Source organism: Capricornis sumatraensis, chromosome 17 (genome assembly GCF_032405125.1).
Source record: "Capricornis sumatraensis isolate serow.1 chromosome 17, serow.2, whole genome shotgun sequence".
NCBI lineage: Eukaryota > Metazoa > Chordata > Mammalia > Artiodactyla > Bovidae > Capricornis > Capricornis sumatraensis.
Window position 1 is genome coordinate 49,850,751 of NC_091085.1, and position 15,214 is coordinate 49,865,964.

The 15,214-nt window shown below is 37.8% G+C and overlaps 1 pseudogene; it reads left to right on the forward strand.

The window, feature by feature from the left end:
* Positions 1 to 15,214, forward strand: part of LOC138093541 (histone-lysine N-methyltransferase SETMAR-like) — a 99,518-nt pseudogene that overhangs the window by 15,256 nt on the left and 69,048 nt on the right.

Consider the following 15,214-nt stretch of genomic DNA (forward strand, 5'->3'; position numbering starts at 1 on the left):
ATTTTGCAAAATTATTTTTCTGCATCTAAGGAGATAGTCCTGTGATTTTTATCTTTCTTTTTGTTAATGTGGTGTATAGCGTTGAATGATTTGTTAATGTTGAACCTTCTTTGCATAACTGGAATAAATCCCACTTGATCATGATGTATGATCCTCTTTATTATATATTATTAAATTTGATTTTTCTATATTTTGTTGAGGATAATTGCATCTGTACTCATCAGAGATAATATCCTGTGGGTTTCCTTTTTGTAGTGCCATTGTCTGGTTTTGATATTAGGGTAATAGCTGCCATGTAGCATAAATTTGGGAGTGTTCCATCCTCTTTAATTTTTTGGAATAGTTTAAGAAGAATGGATTTCGGTTCTTCTTTATATGTTTGATAAAATTGACCTGTGAAGTTGTCAGGTCCTGGACTTTTGCTTGCTGGGAGTTTTTAAAGTATTAATTCAGTTTTGCTGCTAGTAATCATTCTGTCCAGATTATTTAATTCTTCCTGATTCAGTCTTAGATTATTGTGTTTTTAGAAATATATCCATTTCTTCTAGGCTGTCCAATTTGATGGCAAATCACTATTCATAGTATACTCATAATTTTTTTGTATCTCTGTAATGTTAATTGTAATTTCTCTTTTCTCATTTCTTATTTTTTGGGGTTACTTCTATTTTTATCTTAATGAACGTGGCTAAAGCCTTATGTATCTTGTCTACTTATTATTTTTTTTAATTGTTCATTTCATTGATTTTTTCTTCTTTTTTTTTTGGTCTCTATTTTATTTATTTCTGCTCATCTTTATTGTTACCATCCTTCTGTTGACTTTAGGCTTTAAATTTTCTTCTTTTTCTAATTTTTAGATGGTAGTTTATATTCTTTATTTGAGAGTTTTCTTGTTCCTGGAACAAGTCTGTACAACTATAAACTTTCTTCATAGAACTTAGAACTGCTTTGCTGCATGCCATAGATTTTGGAAAGTTATGCTTTCATTTTCATTTGCTTCAAAGTGTTTTCTGATTTCTTCCTTGATTTTTTTCACTGATCAATTGTTTTCATTTTGTTTGTTTATTTATAGCGTTTTTTTTAGTCTCATGTGCCTGTTTTTTTTTCCCCCCCATTTTGCTTCTAATAATTAACTTCTAGTTTCAGATCATTGTGGCAAAAGATGCTTGATATAATTTCTATCCTTTTAAATTTGTTGAGACTTGTGTTCAGTATGTGATCTAACCTGATGAACATTCCATGTTGCTCTTGAGAAGAATGTGTTTTCTGCTGTATTTTATTTTCTTTTTTGTTTTTGATGGAATGTCCTGTGGATTCCTAGCAATTCCAACTCATCTAATGCGTCATTTCAGACCACCACCTCCTTATTGATTTTCTCTCTAGTTGATCTGTCCATTGATGTAAGTGGGGTGTTAGAGTCTCCTACTATTGTTGCATTGTTGCTGATTTCTCTCTTTATGCCTGTTAATATTTATTGTATATATTTATCATATATATTTATGCCTAGAGGCTCTTCTATTAGGTGCATATATTTTAAGAAATGTTATATTTTCTTCTTGTATTAATCATTTTATAATGTCTTTCTTTCCCTTTTACAGACTTGATTTTGAAAAATACTTTCTCTGATATGAGTGTTAATAACCCATCTCTCTTTTTATTTCCATTTGCATGAAATATCTTTTTTCATCCCTTCACTTTCAGTTTCTGTGTATTTCTAGCTCTGAAGTGAGACTTTTATAAGCAGCCTATGCCTGCTGCTAAGTCGTTTCAGTCGTGTTCGACTCTGTGAGACCCCATAGACGGCAGCCCACCAGATTCCGCTGTCCCTGGGATTCTCCAGGCAAGAACACTGGAGTGGGTTGCCATTTCCTTCTCCAATGCATAAAAGTGAAAAGTGAAAGGGAAGTCGCTTAGTCGTGTCTGACTCCTAGAGACCCCATGGACTGCAGCCTACCAGGCTCCTCCGTCCATGGGATTTTCCAGGCAAGAGTACTGGAGTGGGTTGCCATTGCCTTCTCCAAGCAACCTATAGATGGATCTTATTTTCACATTCAGTCACTCTACATCCTTTGATTGGCGACTTAGCCATTGACATTTTAAATGATTATTATACGTATGTACTTTTTGCATTTTGTTATTTGTTTTCTGGCTATTTTCATAGTTTTTTATTGTTCTTTTCTTCCTCTTTTAGCTCCTTTCCTGGTGTTTGATGATCTTCTTTACTGATAAGCTTATGTTACGTTCACTCCAGTTTTTGTGCATCCATTGTAGGGTTCTTACTTGTGGCTACCATAAAGTTCATATATGTTGACCTATAACTATATCTACTGTTTTAAACTTGTAGTCACTTATATTCAAACGCATCCTAAATGATCTAAATATTTTTAGTCCCTTCCCCTACATTTTATGTTTTCAATGTCATATTTATATCTTCATGTATATCCATTCACTGTTTATTGTAGGTATAAATGATTTTACAATTTTTAAAACCTTTATGCTAGCTTATTTCATGGTTGATCCACAGCATTTTCTATACATTTGCCTTTACATGTGGGATATTTTTCCTTTACTATAGATTTTAACTTCTTTTTAGCCTTTCCTTTTCCAACTGGAGAAGACCCTTTAATACTTCTTGTAGAGTAAGTTAGTGTTGATGAACTCTTAATTTTTGTCTGTCTGAAAAGTTCTTTATCTCTTTAAATTTTGCTGGTGAAGTATCCTAGGTAGTAGTACCTTTGCCCTTTTAGCACTTTAAATATATCATCCCACGCCCCACATGCCTGAAAAGTTTCTGCAAAAAAATTAACTGATAGCCTTTGAACGTTGCCTTGTATGTGACTGTTTTTCACTTGCTGCCTTCAAAATTAACTATTTTCATTAAAAGTTTGCCATTTTAACTATGATATGTCTTGGTGTGGGTTTCTTTGGTTTCCTCTTGTTTGGGACTCTGTGCTTCCTCTACCTGGATATGTTTCTTTCTTCAAGTTTGGAAAGTTTTCAGCCATAATTTCATAAAATTCATTTTCTATGTTTTTTTGTCTTCTCCTTCTGGAACACCTTATAATGCAAATTTTAGTGTGTTTGATGTGTTCTCAGATGTCCCTTATACCATCCTCAATTTTTGAAATTTTGCTTTTCTTTTTGATATTATGATTGGTTGATTTCCATTCTTCTATCTTTTAGATCACATGAATTCTTCTCTATCACTCATCTGCTGTTAATTCATTGTAATCTACTTTTTGTTTAAATTTCAGTTATTTTATTCTTCAATTCTTCCTAGTTATTTTTATATTTACTAGTTCTAATTAATTTTTCACTGTTTTAATCTTTTTTTTCCCAAGTTCAGTTAATGTTCTATTACTAATGTTTTGAACTCAACATGATAAATTATTTATTTCATTAGTTATTTTTTTCAGGGATTTATTCTGTTCTTTCATTTTAAATAAATCCATCTGTCTTCCTGTGTTGTTTAACTTTCTTTGGCTTTATCAAGTTAGATGAAACAATTACTTACCCTGGTATTAAAGTTGTATCATTGTGTGGTAGCATTCTTATGCAGCCTGTGTGTGCTCAGTGACTTTGGAAGAGATGAATCTGTAGTGAGCATGGGTCACCTCCTCCCCCAGAGTGTGCTGGCAGTTATTGCCTTCAAGGGAAGTGGAACTAGAAGTGGAAGAGCTTGACCCAGAGTCAGTCATAAACTGGGGCTTCTCTTCTGCTCAATGGCTGCCACAGCTTGCTACTCCCAAGTTGCTAGAGCATTAGTCCTGAGATATAGGTCCAAATTGACTCTAAATCTTCTAAGTGTGTGTCTCCTCCTTCCCAGCAGTGGACCTTCTGCCCTAGTGGGGTTTAATGGCAGAGAAAGAGGGGCTGGGAGATGTACTGACTCCCAGCTCGCCCGTCAGAGATCCAGACTTTTCCTGACCAGTCACGTCTGTGAGTGCCAGCAATGGCTGTCCATGCCCAGTTTAGATGAACTGCAGGACCTCAGTTTACTATTTAGCCTGCCAAGACTTTCACTTCCCTTTGGCAACAACAAGCTTCACCCTCATGGGAAGCTGCATTGGAGCAAGAGGGGTGGAGTGGGCACCTGATGCAGGTGAAGGTGTGTGCTGGGATGCTCACAGGAAACCAGCCAGAGCTTCAGGCAGCTCCTGCCTGCTTCCCCTGCATTCATCACAGAGTGAGCATGTGTGTGCAAGTGACTCACATCAGAGTCTAGGATTCTCAGAGCCCTCCTGGTTTTCAATCCAGCTAAGGGCACTTGTCTTCCTGGTGTTGGATTCCAGGGCTGGGATGCCCGACTTGAGATTTGAACCCCTCATTCCCCAAGGGGTATCTCTGAGCCCAAATCATCACACTCCTCTTCTTTTCTCCTTCTTACAGGCACAGGTCCTAATCTGATCGCTTCTTCTCCCTTCCTATCTGGTTACAGGGGGATCTTCCTTTACAGGTTTGGCTGTGGATGAGTCATTCTGCTTGTCTCCAGTTTGACTGCAGTGAGAACTGCTCCCCATATAGATGCTTTTTTGGTTGTGTCCACGGGGTAGGCAAGCTCCTTGTTCCCCTACTCTACCATCTTAATCCCCTCCTTCTGATTTTCCCCCCCTTTGATGTTACTGTGTTTACAATAATGGGATTTGTGAAACTCCTCTCAGAGTGCCTGGTTTTTGTTTTTGTTTTTTTTTTTCTAAATAGCCCTAATTTTTTCCAGGTCAGTTAGATAGTCTCTTTTCCTGAGTTCCAAGATTCTTCATCTCAATCCATAGAGAAAATCACTATCTAGAGTTGACATTTTTGTCCATGCAACTTAGCTTTGTCTACAATTCCCTTAGTATAATATTCTTTTACTAAAATAAAAAAAAGGCTTTGTTCTTTGATGCTTTATGTAAGTTTTTAATTTGGTCATTCAATTCACTTCCTTATGTCAATGAACTTCCTTATGTCAATGTTTATGAGCATTTCTGTCTTTAGAATTTCACTAAATTTCACAACACACTGGTACTTGTGCTTTGATGTCTATTTGTCTCACACTCATTAGGACATTTCCCTTCACTATCTCCAAACATGCTGTGTGTCTTAGATCAGTTTTGAGCCTTCTCTGTTTATCGTTCCTTCCAAAAGGATGTTAGGGTAAGAATTAGGGATGCCATTGTACTTAGCCCACCAACTGCTTATTAAGACTATGGAAATTCATGGCTATTTCCTTGGGACTTGATAAACTAGTTTGTATTCATGAGACACAAAGAACTTCAGGTCCAAGAGGAAAAGACTTTCTTGTTTCTGAGGACCAGTTTGTAAGCTGCCTGTCTGGAACATTTTAACAAATAACCTTCAGCTTTAATGACAGATTCTTGATTCTTATCTGAAATGCTTTGCATACTTTTATACTTGGTTCACACTGGCATATATCAACCACAATAAAACAATACTTTTTGTATTTCTCCTGCAAAGCTATTTTTCTTTTAGTTCTAGATCATCAGTTTCCAACATTTCACAATAAGAAAATCTTGGTCACACGTATTTCTGAACATCAGAAAGCATAGCACCAATTGCATTGTCCCTCAGTGTAGTTACTGTCTTCAAGAAGTGTTTGTTGAATTAGTGGACAAATACCATATCTGTTTTCCATGTTCAATATTGTCACCAATACTGGCTTTATTTACTGTTGTATAGAAATTGATTCTCCCTAACTAATCTTTCAGAGTACTGGTTAGATTTTCCTACAGTATGCTATAGTAATAATCTCAAAATCTCAGTGAGATACAGAAATATAAATTTAAGTCTCACAGTTGTATGTTGGTTAAAGACTGCTGGTCACTCCACTTCTCTCCCCTGATGGACCCAAGCAAGATGAGTAGCCGATATCTAGGACAATCTTGGCACAACTAAAAGAGCAGTGTCAGAATCACTTGATATCTCATAAGACTTTTTCTCAGAAATAGCACACATCATTTCTACAAATATTTCTTGGCCTCAGCTGCTCCTTGGCCCAGCCTGACATCTTGTGAGGATGGGCTCAGTAGGAGAGGGGAAACTTCGACAATAACACAACCTAACACAATTGCTCTCGATGAAAATATTTGCTTCTCTTCCCATGCACATAAGCTATTCTCACCCTCTTCTCAAAGGATCTAACCCCAAGGCCACAGTTCCAAGAATTGTGATAATCTTAACATTGTCTCCATGTGGCTCTTCTTTATCTATAAACCTATTAACTAGGAAGTTATTTTTTCCTTCATTCCCCAGACACACCAAAACCAAGGGTTGAATAAATCCAGAAAACCACAACAAACATTGCTTTTCAGAAAGAGAAAAGGGAGGCATAGGGCCATTCCTAGGACACAGCGATTCTGTAATCTTATTGGGAGGATGTACTAGCCCTACCCCAAGGGTAGGTCATGTTCCTTCCCTTGGAGGAGATCCATGATTCTCCATGGCTCTTGGATCCCTCTTCTGAAACACATTATTCTTCTCAACCATAGATGAGAAAACATTGAAGAATATGCTATTTGGGGTGAATGCACAGATTTTCAGCTTTCCCCCTGGGTATAGACATGTCTGGGAGGCGAGGCATTCAAAAGGCTAGTTTAAATCTTAGACAGTCACCATCGTTTAGTTCAGACAAGTGGTTCTTTAGAGAGTAATTCCTTCTCAAAAACATAGCTGAGTTTTTACCTCTGTGATTCACATCAATTCTATATGTCCATAACCTAGTCACAATTCTTTACAAAATATGACCTAATTATAGGTTTACTGAGTTTTTTAATTTATGAATGGCTCCATCTATTGCTCTCCGAGCTCTGGGTTATCGTGTTCTATTTTTCAGTCATAGTATCCCTTTTCTATCTTGTCACTTTAACCCTGAAGTATAGAGTTTAATATTAATCATATGTATCATATAAGAGATTATAGGACTGGCAAAGACCTGCATACATTTTCCTTAGATTTCCTTTTGGCAACACTGCATGGTAGTTATTGGAATTTATAATCACCTTCCAGGAACCAGCTCATTCAGTCTGTAGTCTCAGTTAGCACCTTATCTAGTGAAGTGATCTTAAACCTACTCCAGTATTCTTTCCTGGAAAATCCCATGGACAGAGGAGCCTGGTAGGTACAGTCCATAGGGTCACAAAGAGTCAGACATGACTGAACGACTTCATTTTCACTTTTTTAACCTCTTCACCTGGTCAAGTGACCCAAACCTTCTTTTCTTTTTTTTTAACTCTTAATTTTGATATAATTCAAACTTACAGAAAAGTTGCAACAGTAGTACAAATAACTCCCATATATCTTTTTTACTCAGATTTATCAGTTATTGACATTTTTATCCCATCTACTTTTTCATCACTTCTGTATATATGTATATGCATATTACAGTTTTCGGAACTATTCAAGAGTTAAGTCGGAACGTTATGCCCTTTTATCACTAAACGCTTTCAGTTCAGTTCAGTTCAGTCATTCAGTTGTGTCCAACTATTTGCGACCCAATGGACTGCAGCATGTCAGGCTTCTTCCCTGTCCTTCACCAACTCCTAGAGCCTATTCAAACTCATCAGTCAGTGATACCATCCAAACCATCTCATCCTGTCATCCCCTTCTCCTCCTTCCTTCAATGTTTCCCAGCATCAGGGTCTTTCCAATGATTCAGTTCTCTACATCAAGTGGCTAAAGTATTGGTGTTTCAGCTTCAGCATCAGTCCATCCAATGAATATTCAGGACTGATATTCTTTAGGATTGACTGGTTGTATCTCCTCACAATCCAAAGGACTCTCAAGAGTCTTCTCCAACAGCACAGTTCAAAAGCATCAATTCTTCAGCAATCAGCTTTCTTCATAGTCCAACTTTCACATCCTTACATGACTACTGGTAATACCATATCTTTGACTAGATAGAAATTTGTTGGCAAAGTAATGTCCCTGCTTTTTAATATGCTGCCTAGGCTGGTCATAGATTTTCTTCCAAGGAGCAAGTGTCTTTTAATTTCATGGCTGTAGTCACCATCTGCAGTGATTTTGGAGCCCAAGAAAATAAAGTCTGTCACTGTTTCCATTGTTCCCCCATCTATTTGCCATAAAGTGTGATAGGGCCAGATACCATGATCTTAGTTTTCTGAATGTTGAGATTTAAGTCAACTTTTTCACTCTCTTTTTTCACTTACATCAAGGCTGTTCAATTCTTCACTCTCTGCCATAAGGGTGATGTCATCTGCATATCTGTGGTTATTGATGTTTCTCCCGACAATCTTGATTCCAGTTTGTGCTTCATCCAGTCCGGCATTTCACACAATGTGCTCTGCATATGTGTTAAATAAGCAAGATAACAATATGCAGCCTTGATGTACTCATTTCCCTATTTGGAACCAGTCTGTTGTTACATGTCCAGTTCCAACTGTTGCTTCTTGACCTGCATACAGACTTCTTAGGAGGCAGGTAAGGTGGTCTGGTATTTCATCTCTTTAAGAATTTTCCACAGTTTGTTGTGATCCACACAGTTAAAGGCTTTGGCATAGTCAATAAGGCAGAAGTAGATGTTTTTCTGGAATTTTCTTGCTTTTTTGATGATCCAACTGATGTTGGCAATTTGATCTCTGGTTCCTCTGCCTTTTCTAAATCCAATGTGAACATCTGGAAGTTTTTGGTTGACATACTATTGAAGCCTAGCTTGGAGAATTTTGAGCATTACTTTGCTAGTTCATGAGATGGGTGCAACTGTGTGGTAGGTTGAACATTCTTTGGCATTGCCTTTCTTTGGGATTGGAATGAAAACTGACTTTTTCCAGTCTTGTGGCCACTGCTGAGCTTTGCTTTGCTAAACACTTTAGTGGATGTTTTCTAAGAATATTTTCTGGCATAACCAAGTTACAGTAATCAATTTAAGAGATTATCATTGATAAAATACTATTAGGTGATCCAAAGTTTCAGTCTTTGAATTCCTTTATTGTTATTGGTCTTGCTTCTTCAGCTTTTGTATTCTATCATTAAAATTTACCACAGGATTGAGAAATTTGATTATGTGTCCCAGAGAATTCCCTGGTTTCCAGTCCCCAGTTAGAATATTAACTCTTTCACAGTCTGTTGGCAAAACTATTAACAGAAGTTTATTCTGTTTAATGAGATTGTGGTTGACATACTTTGTGTGTGTGTCTATGTATGATTTCAAATGTCTTTTTTTTTCAAGAGCAGGTAGCAACAATGTAATTAGAAAAAAGAGGGAGAGGGAGAGAGTGGGATGATTTGGGAGAATGGCATTCTATCATGTATACTATCATGTAAGAATTGAATCGCCAGTCTATGTCTGACGCAGGATACAGCATGCTTGGGGCTGGTGCATGGGGATGACCCACAGAGATGTTATGGGGAGGGAGGTGGGAGGGGGGTTCATGTTTGGGAACACATGTAAGAATTAAAGATTTTAAAAATTAAATAAAAAAATTATTTTAAAAAAAGAAAGAAATAAAAAAAAAAAGATAATATGCTACTACAGAATAAGTCATGAGTCAAAAATAAATTTGCAAATATGGTGCAGTTAATTGTCCAAGTCACTGCCATTGTCGTCATAGTTAAAATTATGTCCATCACCACCCTTAGGATGCCTCTTGGTAGGACCATCACAACCTGTATACAACCCCTTCCTCCACACTCAAGACACAGCCCCACCCAGACTTTGTAGGTTTAGTAACTTACCAAATAGCATTTTCCTTTTTCTATTAAAAAACAATATTAGGCTGTATTTTACAAAGGTACTTTACTAGGAATACATGTTTGATTAAATGACAAAATATTTATGGGAACTGAATTAAATGAGTGCATGTGTTTTTCTTTCATGAATGGTGCTTATTTACAGAAAAATATGTAATTTGTACATGAAAAATTAAATATATCAAAAGAAAATTGGGTTAATTAGGATATGTTATACCTCTGAGTCCATATTCCGGCTTAACTTCTGTTTCCCATGAAAGTGGTATCACAATCATGCCTACTTTGTGAGGTTGTCTTGTTTTTTAAGAATACATGAAATAATTTACACAGAAAAAAAAAAAAGTTCGTAAAAGTAACTACTCATATGGAGCACTTATTAGTTAGTTAGCTATTATACAACTTGATGAACAAGTCACCAAGCTAAGTCTATTTAGGGCTGTTGGTTTACTCTAGGATTGCAAGTACTACCTTAATCATGAAACTGATCTCTCTGGATAAGAGGTCTCAACAAGCTCAAGGGGGAGCAATGTGTGAATTATTGTTAAAATAGTGTATGACAAAATATTAAGAAGAGGGATATAGTGTTCTGAAAAACAGATTTTAAAAACACATGTACACCTATGGCAGATTCATGTTGATGTATGGCAAAACAAATACAGTATTGTAGAGTAAAATAAAGTAAAAAAATATATATATATACATCATATATATGTATATAGCAAATATAGATGCTACTGTAGAACAAATAAACAAATAAATAAAATGCATGTGGTTGAAGACCATGATTCAAAGCCTCCTTCCTTTTCATCCAATGGGTCAGTCATTTGACTTTTAGATTGTACAGATGAAGGACCAGAATTGTGTAAAAGTTTAGACTGAGACCAAAGATCAGTTATGACTCAGTTTATCAGGCTATTTAACTTTATCTAAGATTGTGAAATAAATCACTGTTACATATGTGTGCATGCTAAGTCACTCAGTTGCGTCTGACTCTTTGCAACCCTGTCAACTGTAGCCCTCCAGGCTCCTCTGCCCATGGATTCTCAGGGTAAGGATACTGAAGTGGGTTTCCATGCCCTCCTCCAGAGGATCTTCCTGACCCAGGGATCAAACCCATGTCTCTTATGTCTCCTGCACTGGCAAGTGGGTTCTTTACCACTAGCACTACCTGGGAAGCCCCTATTCTTAACATCTACCTATGATAAAATGATGGTGCAGAAGGACTGCCTTTTTTAAAGTTTTATTTTCTTCCTGAGAAGAGCTTGAATCTCGATACCATCATGGAATACCTTCTTAGCTTTTCTCCAGATGAAAATTAACTAATTTATGTCTTTTAAAAAATTATTTATTTATTTTAATTGGAAGCTAATTACTTTATAATATTGTGGTGGTTTTTGCCATTCATTGACATGAATCAGCCATGGGTGTACATGTGTTCCCCATCCTGAACCCCCCTCCCACCTCCCTCCCCATCCTATTCCTCAGGGTCATCCCAGTGCACCAGCCCTGAGCACTCTGTCTCATGCATGAAACCTGGACTGGCGATCTATTTCACATATAGGCTGTTTTCTTTTTTAATTGAAATTGTTCTTCAACTGCCCCATTCTTTGATCCTCAGTAATCATCCTAGCTACTCATCTCTACAAGTATCTCAGCCCCACTTTGCTCTTGTGGGTGGAATTCCAAATTGACACTTCCCCAAATCCTCAAAACAGTCCATCTATGGCCTGAGGGCTGCTTCTCCTATTGTTCAAACAATGTCAGAAACTTCAAGATTCAGCTAAAAATTCTGTTTTAAAAACCCTTTAGGGAAAAGTTACTCTCTATTTTGAATTCGTGTATTTAATTCCTTTCCTACTAGTCCCTTGGTTTGTTTAAATTTTGCTTTCAACCTGTTTGTCTTGGGGCTGTAGAAGCAAAGAGAACTACACTGAAGTGCCATGTCAAGCCACCTTCTCTCATTTCATTACTGCATCAGTTTTCTGACTCGGGAAAAAAAAAAGATACCATGGTCTTCTCCTCTGTCAATTAATTTATTTTTCTTTAAATGACATCATATCCAAAGCCTTTATATTATGGTTAATAGTTAATATCTTCAGCATGAGGGAGATAGAGAAAAAAGGAAAGAAGTGAAAAATGAAAAGGGCCTCTGATTTAAAAATTAAAAAACATTAGAGTAGAAGAAAAGACAGCTAAGGAGAAGGTGGAATCTCTTTAATGCTTCCCTACCAAATGGTGTTAATAAAATAAATAAATGTAATGGTAACAATAGCTGCCCCAAAACAGAGTGGAAACAAAACCTAAACTCAGGATTACTTTCCAATTTAGCCACTGTTATCAATGCTAATAATTCTTATCACAAAACAACAGTAAATTGGAAAATAAAATCCAGAATGATGTTAATTAATTACTAGTATTTTCATTAATACATGTGCAAAGAAAGCTGGAATAAAAAACCATTTGTTGGCTTATGCCGCAGTAGTAACTTTGGCAGGAATAAACACTCCATGGGTAGAAATATAATGAGAAAAATTACATTTGCACACTATACTTGCATAGTGTGCAAATATAGCCCTAAATATTTTCTAATTCTCAATCGAAAAGCTATAATTTTACAGTGGATAAGCCTGGCAGATACAACTTTAGTGAAATTTTCTGTTTACACCTCCAGTAATGAAACATATAAATGTCATACAGTCCTTAGTATAATGGATTGAGGAAAGCACAAAATAACTTCTCTGATATTTTTGAAAAAATAAAATCAGAACTTAAACATCAGTTCAGTTCAGTTCAGTCGCTCAGTTGTGTCCGACTCTTTGTGACCCCATTAATCTCAGCACGCCAGGCCTCCCTGTCCATCACCATCTCCCGGAGTTCACTCAGACTCATGTCCATTGAGTTCGTGATGCCATCCAGCCATCTCATCCTCGGTCGTCCCCTTCTCCTCCTGCCCCCAGTCCCTCCCAGCATCAGAGTTTTTTCCAATGAGTCAACTCTTCACATGAGGTGGCCAAAGTACTGGAGTTTCAGTTTTAGCATCATTCCTTCCAAAGAAATCCCAGGGCTGATCTCCTTCAGAATGGACTGGTTGGATCTCCTTGCAGTCCAAGGGACCCTCAAGAGTCTTCTCCAACACCACAGTTCAAAAGCATCAATTCTTCGGCACTCAGCCTTCTTCACAGTCCAACTCTCACATCCATACATGACCACAGGAGAAACCATAGCCTTGACTAGACGGACCTTAGTCGGCAAAGTAATGTCTCTGCTTTTGAATATGCTATCTAGGTTGGTCATAACTTTTCTTCCAAGGAGTTAGCGTCTTTTAATTTCATGGCTGCAGTCACCATCTGCAGTGAGTCTGGAGCCCAAAAAAATAAAGTCTGACACTGTTTCCAGTGTTTCGCCATCTATTTCCCATGAAGTGATGGGACCAGATGCCATGATCTTCGTTTTCTGAATGTTGAGCTTTAAGCCAACTTTTTCGCTCTCTTCTTTCACTTTCATCAAGAGGCTTTTTAGTTCCTCTTCACTTTCTGCCATAAGGGTGGTGTCATCTGCATATCTGAGGTGATTGATATTTCTTCCGGCAATCTTGATTCCAGCTTGTGTTTCTTCCAGTCCAGCGTTTCTCATGATGTGCTCTGCATAAACATGAGGTAATATCAGATTAACTCAAATGAGAGAAAATACACAAAATTACTGGCCTAACCCACTCCAATATTCTTGCCTGGAGAATCCCAGGGACAGAGGAGGCTAGTGGGCTGCAATCTATGGGGTTGCACAGAGTCGGACACGACTGAAGAGACTTAGCAGCAGCAGCAGTAGCAGCAGCAGCAGTCTTCCATGGTGTCAAGTTTATGAAGGACTGGATGGCTGGGAAATGTCACAGATTGGAGGATGTTGAAGACAGTTCAGTTCAGTCCAGTCGCTCAGTCATGTCTGACTCTTTGCGACCCCATGGAGTGCAGTACGCCAGGCCTCCCTGTCCATCATCAACCCTCACAACTTACTCAAACTCCTGTCCATCGAGTTGGTGATGCCATCCAACCATCTCATCCTCTGTCATTCCCTTCTCCTCCTGCCCTCAATCTTTCCCAGCATCAGGGGCTTTTCCAATGAGAAAGTCCTTCATATCAGGTAGCCAAGTATTAGAGTTTTAGCTTCAGCATCAGTCCTTTCAATGAGTATTCAAGACTAATTTCCATTAGGGTTGACTGGTTGTATCTTTTTGCAGTCAAAGGGTCTCTCAAGAGTCTTCTCCAACACCACAGTTCAAAAGCATCAGCTCTTCAGCACTCAGCTTTCTTCAAAGTCCAACTCTCACATCCATACGTGACTACTGGAAAAACCATAGCTTTACACTAGATGGAAATGTGTTGGCAAAGTAATGTCTCTGCTTTTTAATATGTTGTCTATGTTGTTGATAGCTTTTCTTTCAAGGAGAAAGTGTCTTTTAATATCATGGCTGCAGTCACCATCTGCAGTGATTTTGGATCCCCCCAAAAATACAGTCTGTTGCTGTTTCCACAGTTTCCCCATCTATTTGCTATGAAGTGATGGGACCAGATGCCATGATATTAGTTTTCTGAATGTTGAGTTTTTAGCCAACTTTTTCTCTCTCTTCTTTTATTTTCATCAAGAGGCTTTTTAGTTCTTTGCTTTCTGCCATAAGGATGGTGTCATCTGCATATCTGAGCTTATTAATATTTCTCTTGGCAATCTTGATTCCAGCTTTTGCTTCACCCAGCCCAGCTTTTCTCATGATATACTCTTCATATAAGTAAAATAAGCAGGGTGACAATATACAGCCTTGACGTAGTCCTTTCCCTATTTGGAACCAGTCTGTTGTTCCATGTCCAGTTGCTTCCTGACCTGCATATAGATTTCTTAAGAGGCAGATCAGGCGATCTGGTATTCTCATCTCTTGAAGAATTTTCCACAATTTGTTGTGATCCACACAGCCAAAGGATTTGGCATAGGCAATAAAGCAGAAATTGATATTTTTCTGGAACTCTCTTGCTTTTTCAGTGAGCCAGCAGATGTTGACAATTTGATCGCTGGTTCTTCTGCCTTTTCTAAACCCAGCTTGAACATCTGGAAGTTCATGGTCCATGTACTTTTGAAGCCTGGCTTGGAGAATTTTGAGCATTACTTTACTAGCATGTGAGATGAGTGCAATTGTGTGGTAGTTTGAACATTCTTTGGCATTGCCTTTCTTTGGGATTGGAATGAAAACTGACCTTTTCCAGTCCTGTGGCCACTGCTGAGTTTTCCAAATTTGCTGGCATATTGAGTGCAGCGCTTTCACAGCATCATCTTTTAGGATTTGAAATAGCTCAACTGGAATTCCATCACCTCCACTAGATTTGTTTGTAGTGATGCTTCCTAAGGCCCACTTGACTTCACATTCCAGGATGTCTGGCTCTAGGTGAGTGATCACACCATCATGATTATCTTGGTCGTGAAGATATTTTTTGTACAGTTCTCAAAGAATGGCCTCGTGTAGTATGTG